At 34.1% G+C, this 22,566-nt stretch overlaps 1 pseudogene; it reads right to left on the reverse strand.

The window, feature by feature from the left end:
• Positions 1-19,953: 19,953 nt before the first annotated feature.
• On the reverse strand, positions 19,954-22,327 carry LOC149239476 (laccase-4-like; annotated as a pseudogene).
• Positions 22,328-22,566: the final 239 nt, after the last annotated feature.

Below are 22,566 nucleotides of genomic sequence, written 5' to 3' on the forward strand. Positions count from 1 at the left end.
GCTACATTCAATTATGGAATAAAACTCTCTTGTTCAACGCATCGATCAATGGTGAAATGAACAAATATCCTTCTTGCTCCTGCTCATGCGTTACATTCAACTATCCTCATTTTCCTACTGCTACGTATTAGATTGTCATTATTGTCATATGCTGTATTTAATCGTGGAATAAAACTGCTCCTATTCAACACATATCCTTCCCGCTCCTACTCATGTGTTACATTCCACTGTCCTCAGTTTGTTTTATTTATTACCATTTGAGAAGGTCCGATTGCATCAAGTATACAAGTATGCATTCTTTAAATCGATTAAGTTTCTTCTTGCTTTATCTCTTTCAATTTTTATTTTATTTTATTTATTTATTTATTTTATTTATTTATTTATTTTATTTTTTATTTTTATTATTTTTATTTTTATTTTTTTATTTATTTATTTTTTTTTTTTTTTTTTTTTTTTTTTTTTCAGTTATCCGATTGTATTGACAGAGATTTGAATTGTAATATATGTCAACAATGTTTCATTTTAGGAATCAATTAGTGATGGCATTGCTTAGGATTATCTAATTTCTCCAAGTTCTTTTGTGGAAAAATATATCTAATGCAACTATCTATTGTTGAATAATGCATTTGGTTCTTCATGTCCATTGGCAAGTGCTTTGATTTTTCCTTTCAATGCCTGTATTTGTTGAACTGGGTTTGTTAATTGTGGCTTTCATTAACTTGTTCATTTGCTTCAAGGGTCTACACACAATATTGTGCCAAGAAAAATTTCTTTTCAAGATTTTGAGGATAGCCTTTTCTTGTATTCAATGTTATTTCCTTTTTCACATTAAAAAAAGATGTCAAGGACTTGCTGATATTGTTGATTTGATTGGATATAGAGATGAGACCTTGAAGTGTTGATTTTATGCTCATTTCCCTATGAGCATGTGGATTTCCATCATTTGCATTCAAATCTTTGCTCTTATACTACAACACTAAAGGATTTGGCAATATCCTCGTAATGCATTAAGATTTTGTAGTGTATGATAGATTTATGATTGTAGACCCATTTTCATAATTTTCTTGAGTAGCAGACTTATGCTCCTTTGTAGCAATTTGAACTTGATTATCTGCTTACCTGCTAAGCCTTTTCGAATAGAATTTGCAAGTAATATGGTTCAAAGGACAACCTCATGTTGCTTCATGATGAGGGTTATTAATAACCAAACATATATATGTATAAATTCGCTCCTTAAGATGAGATGACAATGTTTTTTCTTTCATATAATTGCAGAGGTCACATTTTTGCTTACTACATGGACCACATGACAGTTAAGTATAAGGGTCATTATGATTTACAATGTTGCATTCTCCATAAAAATTTAGAAAATAAGGAGATTTGAAAAAATTATGATGATGCCAACATACTTTGTTTAGATATGCAAAAGTTCATTTTGAAAACATTTATATACATGCTTATGTACAAGATATATACATGTGTGCATTTCTTAAAAAAAATTTGCATTAAAGGCTGAACTTTTGGATGATGCACTTGATTGATGTTGCTTGCTCATGAAGAAGATGCCTTGACTTCACTATTTGATGATGTCTTTGTTCTTGCTACTTCTTAATGACTTCAAATTCTTGACAAAATCATATGCTTCCTATTCCTCTTCTTTACTTCTTCATGCCCCTATAGTCTCCCCCTTAGATGGTGCATTCAATTTCAAGTTTTTGGACTCTCCTTTTTGAAGTTACATCAGTGAGGAGCACCTGCAGGCACTATCCCTAGCTTGTTTCTCAGATACTCAAATGGTTCTTTAGCAAGGGGCTTTGTAAATATGTCTTCTATCTGTTCTTTTGTGGGTATGTACTCCATCTTCACTATTTTCTCAGCCACTTGTTCTCTGAGAAAGTGGTACTTTATAGGGATATGTTTAGTCTTTGAATGAAGCATAGGATTTTTCGAAATGCTTATTGCACTTGTATTGTCACATTTGATAGAGATAGGCTCACTAAAATTTACCTTCATATCCTGAAGTGTCTGCTTCATCCACAACACTTGTGTGCAACAGGCTGCAACTGCTATGTATTCAACTTTCACTATAGATAGAGAAAATGATGTTTTTTTTTGCTTAGCCATGCTACCAAAGACTCTCCTAGGTAGAATGCACCACAACTTGTACTTTTTCTGTCATCTACATAACTAGCCCAATCCACATCTATGTATGATGTCAATGTAAAGTCCTTACCTTTCAGATACCATAGTCCATAACTTGTAGTCCCTTTCAAGTACTTGAATATATTTTTTTTTGCTAACATATGCCTTTGTTTGGGTGCTCATTGATATATTTCTACTAATCCAACTACCAACATTATATCATTATATCTGGTCGAGAAGCTATTAGGTATAACAAACTTCGTATCATAGATCTTTAAAGATTTTGATCCACATCAGGGGATTCAACATCTACACATAGCTTACATCCAGTAGTCATGGGTGTCGAGACAAGTTTACAATCTTCCATTTGAAACCTTTTCAACATATCTCTTAGGTATTTCTCTTAAGAAATGAATATGCCTCCAGGCCTTTGTAGGATTTGGAGCCCTAGGTAGAAGGTAAGTTCACCAATCATTGACATTTCGCACTGGGTTTCCATCTCTTCAACAAACCTTTCTACTAGATGACATTTACTGTTGCCAAACATAATTTCATCCACATACACAACTATAATCAGTAATTTATCTCCATCAGCCTTTATGTACAAATTACTATCAGCTCCTCTTCTCTTGAAACCCTGTCTTTGAAGGTACTTGTATAGTCTAGAGTACCATGCCAGTGGTGCTTGTTTAAGACAATATAGAGATTTCTTTAACCTGCAGACATAGTTAGGCTTCTTTGATAATGAAAAATTGTTGGGGAAATTATGTGTTATAATTCCAACATTAAATTATCAATCAGAGGTCGTAAGACTTAGAGGCACAAGCACATGTAACACAAGATCAGAGCATCTAATCTAAACTAACATCTAAGAATTCTGGGGTAAGGTGTTGAATAGAGTACGAAATTACTGTTCTTAAATTAATTTACAGAATTAGGTACAGAATGAGAATTTCTGTTTCTAAATCAGTTTGCAAAATTAAGTACATAATATAATTTCTGTTTTTAAATCAAAAGCATTCTACAACTTACGATTTCATAACTTAGAACCAATCTGAATTAACACACACAATTTAAAAAATAAATCTAATTAAATCTCACTATGAGATCATGAAATAACAAACTATCTACTCTAATGATTAACCAAGCAAATAAAATAACACTTGTAAATGGCATGCAATTTCTAAATAATTAATACACAACCTATACTAAATAATAACACTATGTCTCTAATTGGTTATGAGTATTCAAAAAAAGCATAAGATACAGGAGTCTCGCACCATTGATATATAAATTCATAAGCAAAAAACACAAGAAATTCAATTTAAAACATAAACATTTGCTTCTTCATAAATTCATTTCAAATTGAAACTTTCCTTTTCCAACATTCATGAATTTGAAAGTGTAATCATGGAGTTAATCATGTACGGAGTATGGTGATAACAATGCTCCAAGGCTTGCAAAGACTTAGCAACAATGCACTTGTTATCTTTAATCTAAATCTATGAAAACATAGAAACAACTTAAATACGAAATTAAATGCAGAAAATTTGAAAGTCACTAATGAAAGTGATGAGAATTCAATCAACTATTTTAATTAATTCTAAATTCAAATTCAAATAAACTACTATCCCCGGGGTCACACTCTAAATCAGAAAGCAATTACATAATCTAGAATTCAGAAATAAATTAACAAAGCAATTAAATTTAATTCAAACCATTTGCAAGAAATTAAATATAAAAAGGAAATAAATACTAAAATTCAGACTTACATAATCTATGTTAACCCTGCAAACACGATGGCTTCAGGCGGCATTTCCTTTCCATACGCCGCAGGTCAAATCTCAATTCACAAAATGGACACCAAAGCTACAACAACTTCATCATCCTTTATTCATCCAATAACAAAAGTTTAATATACAACAACCTTGTAGTTATGCTTCCTCTCCTACGTGGCTCCTATATGTGTAACTCTCCTCTATGTAACTCTCCCTCTATATACTATGCTTTCACAATTTGAGATCCAAATCTCAAGGATCTTATCTTAGCCAAGTGACAACAAAATTACAAAAATACATTTCAAATGATGTTTTTGGAATTGGTTATGGCAAATTTCTCTTGGGAAATCTCATGATCCATGCATAGCATGATTGAGACATAGAATATCTGATTACAGCTCCATATATATTGAAAAAGAAAAAAAAAAATCAATCTAAAATATATGGAACCGTTGATGACCCAAAATCGTGGTGGACCCCAAAACGTCAAACCCAGCGATTTTGTACTTAGCTTCAGAATTCGACACCAATTCTATACTTAAAAATTGTGCTAACCATAACTTTTCATGATGACGAATTTTGACAAACAATTTATGGGTTACCTGAATGAGGGTACTTTGAACAAGCACCATGTCTCAGAATCACACGATTCTTATTCATTTGATCACAAATTGAGATTTTAATCTACAACCATTCTATAGCAACTAGTTTAATTGACTTATGAATAATTTCGACAATGAATCCCTGCAGTAAATAAACTTGGCAAAACCATCATTAGAAAATCATAGAAAAGTCATCTCTAATCATTTAAAAGGTAAGAAAACTAATGATAATAAACCACGAAGTGTAAGATATGAAATGGCGGCAAGTTGTGGAATTATGGTATGAAATGAGTTAAAATTATAGGAATTTAGGTTATGAATAGTGGAATTGTACAGTGGAAAAATGGGCATATTTGAGGCCCAACATCCCCCCATTCCACAATGGATTTTCATGTCCTCATGCAAACACATCCCTTTCTCACTTACAGATTCTTGACATTATTTTGTAGATGTTGGTTCTTGTGGAACAACATTACTTTAATATTTGGAGGTGTTGGTTCTTGTGGAGCAACACTGCTTGAATATTTGGAGGTGTTGGTTCTTATGGAGCAACACTGCTTGAATATTTGGAGGTGCTCGTTCTTGTGGAGCAACACTCTTCACATTTAACATAACATACTAATTTACTAAGCAATACAAATTGAGGACAAGAAAGGGATGGATGAGGAAGAGATGATGGATGAAATGAGGTGATGATGGATATGGTAGGTATGTGGATGGGTGCTTGCATACTCTGTCATCACAAGGCCAATGCTTATAGGTGGTTTAATTTATCATTTCATGGTAGTAATGACGTCATCCTATGAATATAATGCTTTTTATCATGGGATGAGAAGATACTATAGAGACTGCCTTTATTAATATATCATAATGATTTTCTTTTAACATGGTCTTGTAATCAGAGTATAAGTCTTTTTATTATGAGTGGAAAATGAAAGGAAAACAAAAGGATAATTATTTATGAAAGATAAAATGCATGGAATGAGAAGTGGTGAATCATTAAGTTTCCTAAACATTCTAATGAATTAGAGAATCTTAAGCCAAATTTACCTCAAGTTTTACCTTTATTGTTGATGTGCTTGGTGCTGCAGGATGAAGTGGAGGATTGAATGGTTGGAGCTGATTTGAATGCTGATCTGGTCTGCTGAAGAAGGATGAAGGATGAACTGAAGGGCTGAAGGATGAATTGAAGATCCCCTTCTCCCCCATGCCTGAGGAGTTGTATGTCCCCAAACAACCGAGGAAAGGTGCCTGCTGCTGCAAACGAATGGTCATGCTGCTATATGTCAGACTTTACTAAAATAAATATACTGCTACAAATGAAAATGGAAATGTTGATACAAAGATCCAAACTACTGCAAATCTGTGTTGAGATCACAAAACCATACAGTCTTCAACTGCTACACACCCATGTGAAATCTTGCATATGTGAATAAATGGTGTCAATGTCGAACATAAGCAAGAATCATTAGACTACAAACCATTGAGGAGGTCGTTAACCAATGCGAGATATCCCACCTTTGATGTCAATGGGAATCAAGGCACTAGGTACATTCTACTAGCCATGAATGGATTTTCCGAAGTCGAATGGACTGTAGAATTCATCCACCAAGAAACATTTATGTATTTCCTTAGTAGATGACAAGGAATTCTGCCATTAAGGCATGCAAGCTCCCAGGTATCTTATCTAACCCTACACTTGATCCCAGAAAATTTGCTGATGTCGATGGGACAAGGCTTGTTGGCAGGTGGGTATTAAGGGATCCCACATCAACTAAATCGAATATAAACATAATGACTTGAAAGATACATGATTTGAAGAACTCATACAAAGTTACAAACTTTATTGGGAACTTTTCCCATTAGTTACCTAGTTTTCAAGCAAGGTTCATGCCAAGTCTCACCAGACAAGCTGGTTTTCACAACAAGGCTTATTTTTCTCTTTACTATTCTATTTATTTATTACAATGCAAACTTTCCTACTATACTACAGAAAAGAAGTCCTCATTTAAGTGAAAGAGTACTTCCAATGAAGCCATGTGCGAAGCAGGTACAAAGATATATTCATTCCCAAATTTAACTTATAAACTTTAGAAGTTACATGAGCATGAAAAATCAACAGTTTTGAAAGATGTGATACAAAGAGTATTTGAAGATGAGAGTGGTACTTTGACTGGATTGTGATCTGGAACCAATGATCAATGTAATCCTAGTGGTATTGGTCCATTTCTTCATTTGGACCACTCTCAAAGTCCTCCTCGATCATGCTAGGCAAACTTGGATAATTGGTGTCTGAAATGCATACAAGGCTTGATGATGGGCATGGTGAAAGTTCTTTGATCTCAGGTTCAGCTGGATGCTCCCCATCAGATTTGGTACATGAGTTCTCGATCTCCTTGGTAGATAAGCAAGAGGAATCAAGGGAGACTTCCAAATCCTCTTTTGGCTATGGAGAGATAGATAATTTCCTGAATGTGGTCAGGGTGAACTCTTCCTGCGAGGCAGATATCCCAGCTACTACTAGGATTTGAGAAAGTACTTCGAGGGACATTATTTAAGCTCTCAATCATTCTTTGAATTTCTCTTGCTGGTTGATGATCCATGTCTTGCAACATGGATTAGTACATGGGGGTTCTTACAACACCCTAAAAATGTTTTATCTTTAAAGAGCTTGAATTTTTAATCTAAATGAATTGAAACTAATTATAATAAAACTCACCAAACGTGCTTACTTGGACAACCAAAATTTGGAGCAACACCACCATAGTGGATGCATGGATCTTCACTCACGTCTTACCGTACACTCTCTGCCCTCTAGTTGCCCTGCAACTAATATCACACCGAAAATTTGTGAAAGAAACTATGGTCTAATCCCTTTAGCACCTCCCCGACAATGGCGCCAAAAATGTTGGGGAAATTATATGTGTTATAAGTCAAACATTAAATTATCAATCCGGGGTTGTAAGACTTAGAGGCATAAGCGTAGGTAATGCACAATTAGAGTGTCTAATATAAACTAACATCTAAGAATTCTGGGATAAGGTGCTGAATAGAGTACAAAATCACTGTTCTTAAATTAATTTACAGAATTAGGTATAGAATCAAAATTTTTGTTTCTAAATTAGTTTACAGAATTAAGTACATAACAAAATTTCTGTTTTTAAATAAAAAACATTCTACAACTTATGATTTCCTAGCTTAGAACCAATCTGAATTAACACACACAGTTTCAGAAATAAATATAATTAAATCTCACATGAAATCAAGAAATAACAAATTGTCTAGTCTAATGATTAGCCAAGCAAATAAAATAACACTTCGTAAATGGTATGCAATTTCTAAATCATTAATACAAAACATATACTAAATAATAACACTATGTCTCTAATCGGTTCTAAATATTCAAACAAAGCATAAGATATAGGAGTCTTGTGCCATTGATATATAAATTCATAAGCAATAAACACAAGAAATTCAATTTAAAACATAAACATTTGTTTCTTCATAAATTCGTTTCAAATTGAAACTTCCCTTTTCCAACGTTCATGAATTTGAAAGTGTAATCATGGAGTTAATCATGTACGGAGTATGGTCATAACAATGCTCCAAGGCTCGAAAAGACTTAGCAACAATGCATTTGTTATCTTTAATCCAAATCTATGAAAATAGAGAAACAACTTAATTACGGAATTAAATGCAGAAATTTTGAAAGTCACTAATGAAAGTAATCCGAATTCAATCAACTATTTTAATTAATTCTAAATTCAAATTTAAATAAACTACTATCCCTAGGGTCACACCATAAATCAGAAAGAAATTACATAATCTAGAATGTAGAAATAAATTAACAAAGCAATTAAATCTAATTCAAACCATTTGTAAGAAATTAAATATAAAAAGGAAATAAACACTAAATTCACACTTACATAATCTATGTTAACCCTGCAAACATAATAGGTTCAGGTGACCTTTCCTTACCATGTGCTGCAGGTCATAGCTCAATTCACAAAATGGACACCAAAGCTACAACAACTTCATCATCCTTTATTCATCCAAAAACAAAAGTTTAATATACAACAACCTTGTAGTTGTGCTTCCTCTCCTACTTAGCTCCTCTATGTGTAACCTGCAACTCTTGTGTGTGACTCTCCTCTATGTAACTTTTCCTCTATATACTATGCTTTCACAATTTGAAGTCCAAAACTCAAGGATCTGATCTTAGCCAAATGCCAACAAAATTACAAAAATACATTTCAAATGATGTTTTTGGAATTGGTTATGGAAAATATGTCTTGGGAAATCTCATGATCCATGCATAGCATGATTGAGACATAGAATATCTGATTGCAACTCCATATAGCTTGAAAAAGAAAAATAAATAAATCTTCAACCCGAAATATATGGAACCATGGCGAATTCGAAACCATCAGATAGGTCTTGGTGTTAGTTCCCAAGTCTTTTTCTTCTCATTTTGGTCTAACTCCTCATTCATAACATCTATCCAACTTTTGTCTTTACTTGCCTCTTCAAAGTTCTTTGGATCTATTTGTGACAACATGGCTATATGAACTTGCGTAGAGTTTTTCCTAGTTTCCTCCTTGTTTGTACTCCTTCATTTTTATCTCCAATAATTTGATTTTCAAGGTGATTATTTTGATTGTGTCTTGAAGGTCCTTTTGAATGAGTCTCAGTATCTTCTAATTCTTCATCTTCTACTTCATTCTCTTTACTGATATGATGACGATGATCTGGAGGATTGATAAAACATGTGCTCTTGTTCTTAATGGGTAGCTCTTCATCAACCTTTACATCTATGCATTCCACAATCTTATGAAATCTTTTATTATAACATCTGTATCCTTTACTTTTTGACGAATATCCCAAAAATATTCCTTCATCAGATCCAACATCAAACTTTCTTAGCTTTTCATCATTATTTTTGATATAACATTTACTCCCGAATAATTTAAATGCTTGATTGTTGTTGGTTTCCCGTGCCACAGTTCATAAGGTGTCTTATCACAATTTGGTCTGTGATGTGTCTTAATGAGGATATGTAATGTTGTATGCACCACTTCTGCCAAATAGGTTTGAGAAATGTTTCTTTCTTGCATCATGGCTCTGGCTATTTGTTGAACATACCTATTTTGTCTCTCTGCGACTCCATTCTATTGCAGTGTGTATGCAATAGTATATTGTTGTTTTATCCCAAATTCATTACATAGTCCTGCAAACTCATCTGATGTAAATTCACCTCCTCTATCTGACCTAATGCAATTTATCTTGCACCCTGTTTGATTTCTTGCCAATGCATTAAATGTTTTAAATTTCTCACATGATTCTGACTTATTTCCAAGGAATTCCCCCCAAGTCAATCTTCGAATATTCATCGCTTACCAACATGAATATTGTTCTCCTCTTGGTGCTTCTGTTCTGGAAGGCCCACACAAATCCATATGAACTAACTGAAAAGGCTTACTACTTGATAGTTTATCTTTGACTTTGAATGATGTTTGTGTTTGTTTATTCATTTGACATGATTTTTAGATATTTGACATGATTTTCAGATAGTATTTTGAGGCTTCTTTATTGTTGGTAGATCTTTGACTACCCCATTTTCGTTGATTTTGATGATGTGATCAAAGTTGAGATGCCCCAATCTCCTATGCTATAGCCAAGACTCATCTTGTTTGATGATGTAGCATTCCTCAGTCTCTTCTTTCAAGATATATACATTATTCTCAGTTCGAACTCCTTTAGCCAAAACCTTCCCTGTAGATGTTGACCCGATTTTGCAGTATTGAGCTCTAAAGAGAACATCACCCCCTTTGTCACATATCTGACTTACACTCAACAAGTTATGTTTTAGACCATCTACAAATAGTACATCTTGAGCCTTTCCTCTTCCATTCTTCAAACTAGCTATACCTTTTCCTCTAATTCTTCCTACTTCATCATTACCGAATGTGACATTTCCAGTTTTATTTTCATTCAAGGAAACAAACTTGCTTTTATCTCCTATCATATGTCTAGAGCAGCCACTGTCCACATACCATTTATTATTTTTATCTTGAGCATACAGAACTAGATCACACATATCAAGTTTCTTTTCTTCTACCTTATTTCTCCATTGCATACATCCATTTATTCTATAAATGTTTTGAGATGTTAATCTATTGTCTTTAAGCTAACATTCATAAGACTTGTTCCAAAATTTGTGACAATAGAAACATTCAATGATATCAAGGAGAGGAGAAAATGCATTTTTGTCTAGATTCATGTTTGTTTTAATGTTTGTGAATCCATTGTTTCTTATCTTAAAATTTCCCAAATCAATTATTCTAACATAAGCTCTACAATTTATGGCTTTATGTCCAAAGTTTTTACAACAGTAACAATATCCATAAAACAAATATTTGTACCTGGTAGTGGATGATATTTAAGAATCTAACCATCTTGACATTTGATAATCCTGTTTCCTGAAGAAGTGTGATTTCTGATAGGTTGTTGTTTGATTGTCCGTTTCTTTTGCCTTCTGTACTTTATCGACAATGTTTCTTTGTAGTTGTTCACTTGATGTTGAAGTGTTGCTCAAATTTTTATTCTCAGATTGATGTGTGTTGTCATCCTCTCCCCTAGCAGTTTTTACAAAGGTGATTGTCCTTTTATCCTCCGCCTCAGATTTATTGGATTCTCCTTCATAGCCTAACCCAGTCTTTATGAGTGGAGATCTCTGAGCATTTAATATCACATCCAGTTTTTCAAATGCTTTTATTTGTTAAATATTCATGCTTAGTTCAGTTTGATCCTTCTCTAGCTTTTTCTTTAGACATACCACCTCTTCCTCCAATCTTTCACACTCATGGTTTTTCTCTTTTATTTTCTTCATTAAAATGTCTTCCACCATTCATTCCCTTTAGAATACCATAGACCAAATATTTTGTCCCTTTGAGGTATTTGAATATCCTTTTTATAGCAACCTGTCCAACTACCTACATCTAACATCAAATCAGGTCTAAAGGCTGTTACATACAATATGATACCAATTATGGATTTGTATAATTTTTGGTCAACTTCCTTAAATTCATAGTCCATGCTTAGCTTGCATCCTATCACCATGGGAGTGCTAACTAGTTTGCAATTCTCCATTCGAAATTTCCTCAACATATCTTTGATGTACCTAGATTGAGAGATGAATATTCCATCTTCTTCCTGAGAAATATGAAGTCCCAAGAAAAAAAATTAATTCTCCAGGTAATGACATCTCGAATTCCTTCTGCATGTCACCGAAAAATTTCTTACTCAACTTGTCATCATCACTGCCAAAGATGATATCATCCACATATAATTCTATGATCATCAAGCTATCCTGTTTGATCTTAAAATATATGTTGCTATCTATACTTCCTCTTATGAAACCTTGCTTTTGCAAATATTTGTCGAAGTGGGCATATCAATCTCTTGGGGCTTGCTTGAGACTGTATAGTGTTTTCTTTAACCCGAAAACATAGTATTTCTTATTAGTAAGTATAAATCCCTCAAGATACTCTACATAAACTTATTCTTCCAAATCGCCATTTAAGAAGGTTGATTTGACGTCCATCTAATATACTTTGATCCTTCTTGAATAAGCATATGGCAATAACATTCGAATGGCTTCCATTCTGGCTACGAGAGTGAAGATCTCTTTGAAATTAATTCCTTCCACATGTGCATATCCTTTACAAACCAATCTATATTTATTCCTAGTAGCCTGTCGATCTTCATTCATGTTGTTCCTAAAGAGCCAATTTGTGCCTATGACATTTTTGTCCTTCGGTCTTGGCACCAGTTCCCATGTGTCATTCTTTTCAATCTGATCAAGTTCTTCATTCATGGCCTTGACCCAGTGTTCATGTTTTCTAGCTTCATCAAAGTTGCTACGCTCAAAGGTGGATATCAAGGCAAAATGTTTTTCTTCTACTGCATTTGCTTGTTGCCTTCTTCTGATTCCAATTCCTACATCTATGTATCCAATTATCTATTCTAATGGATGATTTTTTTGGTACCATTTCTTACATGCTTTATAAGGTTCTTGAGTTGTTTGTTGATTAGTGTCTCCTTTCTCTTTTGTTGTTTCCTCTGGTTCTTATTCCTTCACCTTCACCTCTTTCCTTGGTTCTTCATTTTCTTGTTCTTTTGAATCTTGGTTGTTCTCTGTCTTACATCCTTCACCAAATGTCACATTGATGCTTTCCACTATTTTTTTGAGTCTTATATTATAACACTTGTATGCCTTGCTTTTGGTGGAGTACCCAAAAAATATGCCATTCATCTACCCGAGAACCTAGCTTGCCAAATTTTGAGTCATTTCTCTTTATATAACATTTACTTTTGAATACTTTGAAGTGCTTGAAATTTTCTAGTCTTCATTTCCATAGCTCGTAGGGTGTTTTGTCACTTTTACTCCTAAGAATTCCTCTATTCAAAATATGAACTGTTGCTTCAACTGCCTGGACCCAAAAGATATTACTCAACTTTGAGTTGCTTAACATGGTTCTAGTCATTTCAACTACAATCTTGTTCTTCCTTTCTGTGACTCCACTTTGTTGAGGTGTTCTAGATGCTGAGAACTATCTTTTTATGCTATCTTCTTCACAATAGTGCTGAAATTCTTTGGATGTAAACTCACCTCCATTTTCCGATCTTAAGCAATTTTTCTTTAGATCAGTTTCATTCTCAACCATTTCTTTGTGTATCTTGAAGTGTTTAAAAACTTTTGACTTCTTTTTGATGCAACTGATCACTATCATTCGAGTGTAATCATCAACGAACAATATGAAGTAAATCTCACCTTTCAGCCCTTTAGTTCTCATGTGTCCACATAAGTTAGTGTGCACTAACTCCAATGGATTTGAAGTAGAGTGTTCCATGGTCTTAAATTCGACTCTGATCTGCTTTCCATGCCAACAATGTTTGCATATGGTGTTTGCTGGTTTTGTGATTTTAGGCATTTCTTTGACTCATTTCTTCTTGCTGACCTTGACAAGGTTATCAAAGTGAATGTGCCCCATTTTTCTGTGCCAAATCCAAATTTCATCTTCCTTCCATCTGAAACATGTTTCCTTTCCAATTTCATTTAGATAATATAAGTTACTATGTCCCCGATATGTCATAGACACCATTTTACCTATATTTTTCTTTCTTATTTCACACCTTTTGGAGTCGAAAAGAATTGTGTGCCCCTGATTTCACATATGACTCACACTCAACAAAATGTGATTAAATTTTTCAATGAGCAAGGCATTTTTTTCCTTGACACCTTTACCTCCAAGATTAACAATGCCTTTTCCCAAAACTTTGGATGATCCATCATTTCCGAATGATACAATTCCATCTTTGTCCTTTCACAAATCTATAAAACTGTCCTTGTAGCCTGTTATATGCTTTGAAGAACCACTGTTAACTAACCATTCACATTTCTTTCATTCTACAATGAAATCAAGGCTGCATATCTCATCTTTTGTGTTCCATTCTTTTGAAGGAGTGTTGAATTCCGTCTTTGACTCTTTCAGAGGATCACTCATTCGACAACCTTGTGCTATATGTACAAAATTTTTACACTTGTGGCATTATACTTCATTGTTTAGTAATGAAAAACTATTATAGTTTTGATTTCGATCTTCACGAGGTCTTCTGGAATAGTTGTTCTAAGGATATTTTTCATAGATTCTCCTATTGATAGCATTGAAATTCATATATTTGTGCCCAAAATTGTTGCAAAGCAATAAACACTAAGAAAAATAGTTTGATACCTAAAGGAGGAAAATCTTCTAGGTGGTGCATTTCTCCATGAATCTTCCTGTGGGTTGTTAGCTGGTTGTTGCTTGGGTATCCTTCTAGTTGGCTGATCCTAATTTGAAGATGACTGTTGCTTCTTGAAGGATTCCTTGACGGCTTCGAAATAACTTTTATATTCATCCTCCTTCATTGTCTTGGAGCTTGATCCCTTAACAAAGTTTGTATTATATCCTAACCTAGTTTTTTTGTCACATGACCTTTGATTACCTATGATCTCTTCCCATATTTTTGAGTTGTTCATAAAGTTTTGTTGAACATTTTTCTTTTAGGCTTCCTTTCAGAGGGAGACTATTTATGCTTCTAGTCTTTCTCTTATCTTGGAGTTTCCTTCTAATTCTTTGTTGAACATTTCTTCAATATTCTTCACTTCTTCTAATTGTGTTTTCAAAATGATAATAATCTTTTCAGATTCCTCAGATTGTTCCTTTAATTTACTCAATTTCTTGAAAATTTTCCTTCTTGCCTTCAAATCATCAAGAACACTTATCAATTTTCCTTTCAGGTCAACTTGTCCTTCCACATTTTCTTCATCTTCAAAAACATATTGATTTTCAAATGTCATAAAAAATACTTTTTTGGTTCACTGTCAGATACAAAATTGTCTTCCTTAGAGCAGAAGCTTTTCTTTTTCCTTGTTTCCTACTTCCTTTTTGGTTGTTCTTTTTCTTGGGAGCTTCATATACTTCATCGCTATCGGTTTACTTTGCAAAGGGGAATTTTGAATCAAAATGGCCAATTCTTCCACAACTAAAACATTTTGATGGAGCTTACCTTTGTACTTTTCGATTCATCTGTTGAGTTTCGTCACGAGGTTGGCTACTTATTCATATGAGTCCTCGTTATTACTTTGACTAGACTTCTATTTTGATTCCTGCTTGTTCTTTCTTGTATTCTTTGAGGCCTTGGATGCTACTTCACTTGTAGATGGCTCTTCCTATTCAATCCTCATTTGAAAATATGTTAGAATCCCATGTGGCTAGTCCATTCTAAGTTTGTCCATGTCCAATATGTCTTCTAGGACAAAAACATTAGAAATATATATTGTTGGAAGAGATCCTAGAAACTTTCGCACAATAACCTTTTTATTTATTGGTTCTCCTAGTCCTTCCAGGGAATTTGTTACTTCATCCACTTGATGAAAATAAGCAGCAATGTTCTCGTCTTCTCTCATCCTAAGTTGCTCAAATTATGCTGTGCAAATTTGAAGTTTTTCTTCTTTGAATTTTTAGTCTCCTTAAAAAATGCTTTGAAGCTGCCTCCAAAGTTCCTTAGCTATTTTACAACCCAACACCTTAAGATAGATAGATTTAGAGAGTCCACTCATAGTGGAATTCTTATCTTTGGAATCATTTCTGACAAGTTTCTTACCTTTTTCATATGTTGGAGGAGAGAATGGTGCAGTGTAAACATTTTTTAGAACGTCCAAAATATCATATCGTTGTGCAAGTATCTATACCTGAACCTTCCACTCCATAGTGCATAACTTTTCCCATTGAACAAAGGAACTAATTTCTTGGTGTACTCCTTGATCTCCCTTCATTGGTTAGAGCGATTGCATAGGGAACAATTCTGATACCAATTATTGGAAATACTGAGAGGGGGGTGGAACAATATTTCACTTACAATTAGTTAATTTTTCTTTTTAAGAGCATTAATTAGAGTAAAACCATAAATCAATAGTGCACAAAATCAAGGACAACAAACACAAAATTTTTAGGTGGAAACCATTCTAGGAAAAAAACCATCGAACACTTCTCTAATAATTTTGTGAGAACATCAATGTCTCAATTTCAACTAAAAATGGAAATCCCAACTCCCTAGTACTCTAGAAAATCATTCTAGTTTTATTAGGAATCTCCAACTCCTAAAAGGATGCTCCTACACCATGTTTTACCTGCACCCACTAGAAGGATGCTCTAATGCCTTGCAAGCTCCAACTTGCTCTAGCAGCTCCCTACCACCCTGAAGTATTTTTAGTTTGCAACCTGAAGGTGACTTCAACCACCTGCCTAGCACTACCCAACCACTCTGAAAATGATAGAAAAATAGACAAACAACTGTGGGATTTCATATCAGAGATAATGACCCACTTACAATGAATAGACTGTTGCAGAAGGATATTACAATGAAGTAACAAAACCCTTACTGTTGATAATATCTAGATGAAAAAAAATACTCAGACACCCTTGGAAAGTGATATGACAATAAGACCCAACTACTTCAATGCTGGAAAATGACACACTGCAGTACAAATAACCATCTGTTATTACTAAATGCCTTCAATGTGTTGTACTGTCCAATGCCAGATCCAATCAACTTTTGACTGCATAAACACACTGTTACAAAAAAGTCATGATGATGGATCACTTATTATTAAGAAACTTCTTCTTATCCTTACTGTTGCAAATAACAATAACGAGACTACCAGGATAACACAATTATGCTTCAAATGATACCCTTAGAACCTGCTACCTTGTTGCAAATTATATAACAATGAAGCCCAACTCGACCAAATACTTTTACTAGTAACAACACTGTTGAAAGTGACAAATATTTTTTTACAATTACACCCTTACTCTTGTAGCATTGTAGTGAAACCGAGGTATTGATAATGAAGCCCTTGCACAAAAATGAAATGTTTGTTCTCAAGAAATAGGCTTAAGATGGGATACAAATTCATTGCATAGTTTTCTAGGATAAAAACTTCTTACACACGCTAGGGATTTTTAATTAAGTTTAATGTACCTCCGTGAGCATTTTAGAGTTAATTAATATGATGCTCAAAGCTGAACCTTCTTGCTAAAATTCAACACCTTCAAATTTGCGTTTGGAGTAACTAGTTGACAAGAAAGTGATACTTGTGTAGGCTAAAAGTTTCACAAGATATGGGCCGCAACATCTGTCAACTATAGAAATGAATAAACCTCAGAACCTTGGATATAGGAGAAGACTTCAAATTTTTGATTCCCTCTAATTGGTGTTCTCATAGGTCGAATCTTACAACATTTCATAGGTATATTGCCAATTGATGCTTCAATTTTCTTAATATTCGCTCAACGTAGCTTAAGAACTCCTTGAAGCAATGTGAATTCACCTCCCTTAAGAACAGTTAAAACTATAAATACTTAATCAAAAAAGTCACGTATTTAATGCTATTAGGCCTCTGTCTTAAACATATAACAAGCTTTAGATTATGTCCAAAACTCTTTTCTAGTCCTGGGTTTGAGTCTACTACAAAAGACCAGTGAATAAAAACATACCAAAATAGCTTCAAAAAGGAAGGCTGAATGGCCTTGGAAACACTTTAATTCAGTTCACACACATTTAATAATATGCCATCCATAGAACCATAGATTGGTAATACAAGTGCCCATAAGTTTGTAATAACCAACAATATCAAGTCAAGGGTTTAGCCACTGCTCTAGGATGATACTTAATTTGAGTTTTAGCACCAGATTCAATACAGGTTCACTTGCAACATACCTGAGCCTTTGATAGGGTTTATAATGGAGGCCAAAAGTTCAAGGATGTCTGCAACTGAGTCTTTGATCGATCTTCTTGTTCCTTTTCTAGTTAAGATATGCCACATAGACAAATGGTTGAATTTATTATGCATAGTGATGTTTCCCTAAAAAGGGATGAAACTCAGAGAACAGTTATGCCTAGAAGAAAACAACGAACCCCATAATCTTATCCCAAAACCCTTCCATTAAACCTGCCTCCTCATTAGGTTTTCAAGACTCTTGAAGGCTGAGAGTTTCAGAGCCCACTCTTTCCTTTAGATATTTGTTCAAGCACATACCAAGGAGAGCTAACAAAGTCCCTTTTATAGTTTTTGGAAGATCGTAAATATGGTAAGTTGACTAGATGTTTGGAGGGAAATGCATTTTGAAATTTAAAATTTGTTGGAGCCAAAAATTATGAGCCAAAACCCTCACTTAATTTAGAATCGAATTTTTGAAACCCATCATGAACATAAGAATTTTAATTTAATTCTTAAAGAAAATTCTTACTATCTTAGCCAAAAGAAAGCTGCCACATTATCAACTAGACTAGACTGGGGCTATTGACCACGAGATGGGGCTTTCAACTTTGAACAAACATATTTCTCAAACTGTGAAGGCTTTCATGGTGTGCCATATACCACTAGAATTGATTTGACGAGGAGAACCCAACAAGGATGGTTTTGAATCGAGAAGCTATGATTTTCCATGTTATTTTGGGGAACAAATGTGGGGCTCCACTCACTATTGAGTTGACATCAATGACAACTATAGTTTATCAATTATAAAAAACTAGCATCTAAATTTTTTATTAGACATGTTTTGCAATTCCTTCTTAATTTACTCAAAATTTCATACTCTAAAACCTCCTAGAAAAAGAACTACAACAAAAAATTTGAGATGACTCGTTTGAAATAGATTTCAGGGTGAATCATAACCCTTACTTCCACACCATATATCTTAGAGAATTATAGACATTATTTTTATGGATGTGGATGCTTGTTAAGTTATCCATGATACTATCTTGGATTGGTTTGATGTTATTAACTAGTTAAAACATGGTTATGACTTACTCCTTAAATCAGATTATTTTGTTATGTTTCAATAGTTGATGTTAACAAACATTGTTTCTGTTTAAAATGACTATTCACAATAAACTTATACACAATAGGGTGCATGTCCTAATTTGTTGATTCAAATTACCAATTTGGTTATTCTTATGTTGATTGCATTGCAATTGTGTTAATAACAACATATTACAATGTAATATATAGATGAAATTGTGTACTTTGCAACCAGCATATCCAATATTTTATTTTCCAAATTCAAATAATGCAATTTAGTATTTTTTGTTGTTGTTTAAATTCATTCCTATTTTAAACTCTAATATATATTGTTATCATATTATTTCGTTCATATTTAATTTAGTTTTACTATTTTCAATATTTCTTTAAAAATAATATCTATCTATCTATCTATCTATCTATCTATATATATATATATATATATATATATTTTCTTCTCTAAAACAATCTTGTTCCTTTTATTCATGTTTTGAAAAAACTCCAATAAACATTAGCAATCCATAACTTAGGTTATAACCCAAGGTAAGACATAATAAACATTATCAATGCATAACTTATTATAACATAATGTAAACTTAGGTTATAACATAGTGTAGGATTTTGTTTTTAATAATAGTAATGATTCAAAGAAAAAGTCCATCAACTTCACCATTCAATCAAAGTTATACAATTGCCTTAAATTACCTTTGTCTTGAGGCATGCTTTTAAAAGCTAATCACTCTAACAGGAAGTGAAATCTTTAAGTCATAGATCATACATTGAAGAACCAAAAACTCTTTTATTCATGTACCAAGCACTTTTCTGTACAATTATTCAATATAGTTCTTCATTTTGATTGGTCGTCTTTTTCATTGGATGAAAAGGCTGCTTGAGCAGACAAACTAAAAGGTGGCAACATGCTTATTGTGAAATCTTCCTAACAAAAACCCAACGCCAGCATCTAAAACAAATGAAACAGGAAAGAAATGAAAGTGATGGTGGGCACCGGAGAGAAGGAAGGAGATCAGCAAGGAGGGAGGTCAGAGGGGGGAGGCAAGAGAGTTTGAAGGGGCCCTTTTCCATTCTTTACTACCCACACAATCTTCAGTCCCTAGGATGTATGAACCTCCAAATGACAGTGCATGAACCACACCCCTGCATATATGCCATGGATATTGAGTAAACAAGCTTTATTATAATTTTAATATGTGCAATGATATGATTTAAAGCAAAGATGAATGAGAAATGAGATGAGATTGTGTGCATATTTTGTATGTACTACCTGGATTGTTTGCACAGAATTTGATAGTAGCCAACCTCCTTTGGGAACTCACATAATGTTTTTCTCATCAGGGTCAATGAGGTTAAAGTTTGGTGCATCTGTTGATTCATTGTAGTTTCCAACACCTTGGTCCACCACAAAGAAATTGAAACCATGGAGATGGACAGGGTGGTTGTTTTTTTTGAAGATGTTGGTGTCTTGAAGAATCAATTGAATAGTTGTGTTGAAGGGAAGGAATTTTACTCTAGTCCCATTCACAACCTGTGTATTATTGGGTGGAGAGCTAGTGTAATTGAATGGGAATGGAGGATTGTCTGGAAAATCAGTCTTATAAACTCCTTTCATCTGCTTGAAATAGTGGGAATGAGGAAGAGAAGTGTTTGCAAGAAAAAAAAGAAATGTTGTTGATAGAGGCAATGAATCTTGTCCCATTGGGTGTTTGGCATTTCCCATCCCCTTGGGACAAGGATTCAGTCCCAGACCAACTGTAAAGAAAATTTTCTTGTCAACTATTTGAGGAACCACTGCAAGGAATTGTGAGGTAGCCAAGCTTCTAAGTTTTTCACTAAAGTTGGCTACAAAGGAAGTGTCATTAAGGGCTGGGAGTTTAGGCATCATAATGGTGGAAGAGGTATTAGAGTTGGAAATGTTGTAGCTCACAATTCCCGCAATAATGGAGTTATCAAATGTTCCACCACCTGTAACAAATGGGTGAGCTGCTATGTAAAACTGGTTAACTCCTCCAACATTAACAATACCATCAGTAGTGAATAACACATTGGTGGTTTGGCCAGGTGTTATAACAAGAGTGTCTATCTGGAAAGCTTCACATAAACTGCATCTACTTCCACCACATTCATGCTGTGATTTGCAATGGCAAGGAAGAGCTCATCATTGAGTGCAACATTGATGATTCGAAGGAGATATGTCTTCCCAGGATTGACATTTAGAACAAATGTATCTACATAAAATGCCATGGTTAGTAAATGTGTGACATCATCTTTTGTACCCATCACATCAAATAAATAAAAAAATTAAATACAATTTCCATTACCATTGGAGCAGTTGTAAAGTGGTCTAGGAAATCAATTTATAGTGTAGGCATCTAACACATTTGGACCTCCTCCTGTTTGGAGGGCCTACTGAATAACCTTCTTAGTATCTGCATTCCACCATTCTCTTGCAAGGTGTTGTGTATAAAACCATTAAATTCCATCTGGTATGCTCTCTAGCCATTGTTACACGGTCCAGATTATCCATAAAAGGTATTAAGATATATGAACTTACCTGGAATAATGGGGACTTCCTTGGATGGCTTGGGAAATGGGTAGGGAGCATGTGGCTTAGGATATATAATGATGGCACCATGTACACTAACTGTTAACCAAGAAATGTGTGCATGCCACCATAGAGTTCCTCTTTGTCCTATGATGGTGAAGTTATAAATGTAACTCATTCCAGTTTGAATTGGACATTGGGTGATATAACTAGGACCATCTTCCCATCTAGACCTCAGGTGTCGAATCCCATTCCTGCATGCAGAAACAACATACATGATATATACAACTATTCAATAGCGGCATGCAATCTAGATAAGTACTATGATTACATATAGAAATCAATCTATAATAATCAATCTATACACTTACTTTATCATACATATCATAAGTTTCTCCTTACTAAAATCTAAAAAAGCCATAAATATAATTACCAATGAATAGTCACATTGTCATTAACGTGGTTTAACAACTTTATAATTACTTGATCTCCCTCTTGAGAAAAAATTGTAGGTCCTGGATACTTTCCATTTATGGTGATCAAAGGTTTTGTGTTGCAAAGACATGTCACATTACTTAGCCTCACGTGCAACCCATTGCATTTATAGTTAGGTTAATATAATCAAACACCCTAACACCCCTAGTAAACTCCAACATAGTATATTATTTTCATTCTATATGGTTACATTGAACTTGTAATGTCTGGTTGTCTGCGAATTCTTTCCTGCTACTATATCCAGGTACTGAATGATGACCAACAGGATGGCAATTAACAAGAACTTCATAGCAACCCTGGAAGGGCAAGGGCAAGGGCAGAGCAATGTCTTTGAGTTCAACATTTTCCTCCTGTCAACTTAACTTATAAAATATGAAACCTTAGCTTGAATATAGCTGAGATTGCTGTGATCAGTTGGGAAGGCTTGGCATTTATACATGTACCAAGATTTCCCTGAAGATTGCCCCATGCTTTCTGGTTGTGGGGTATAATTTGGTGGTGAATTGGTGGAGTAAAAAATAAGAACACACGCTGACAAACAACCATGGATATTGCACAAAGAAAACAATTGCCTAATTACTT

The sequence above is a fragment of the Pinus tabuliformis genome, chromosome 8 (assembly GCF_031772625.1).
Source record: "Pinus tabuliformis cultivar Carrire ecotype Pingquan chromosome 8, CPIR1, whole genome shotgun sequence".
NCBI lineage: Eukaryota > Viridiplantae > Streptophyta > Pinopsida > Pinales > Pinaceae > Pinus > Pinus tabuliformis.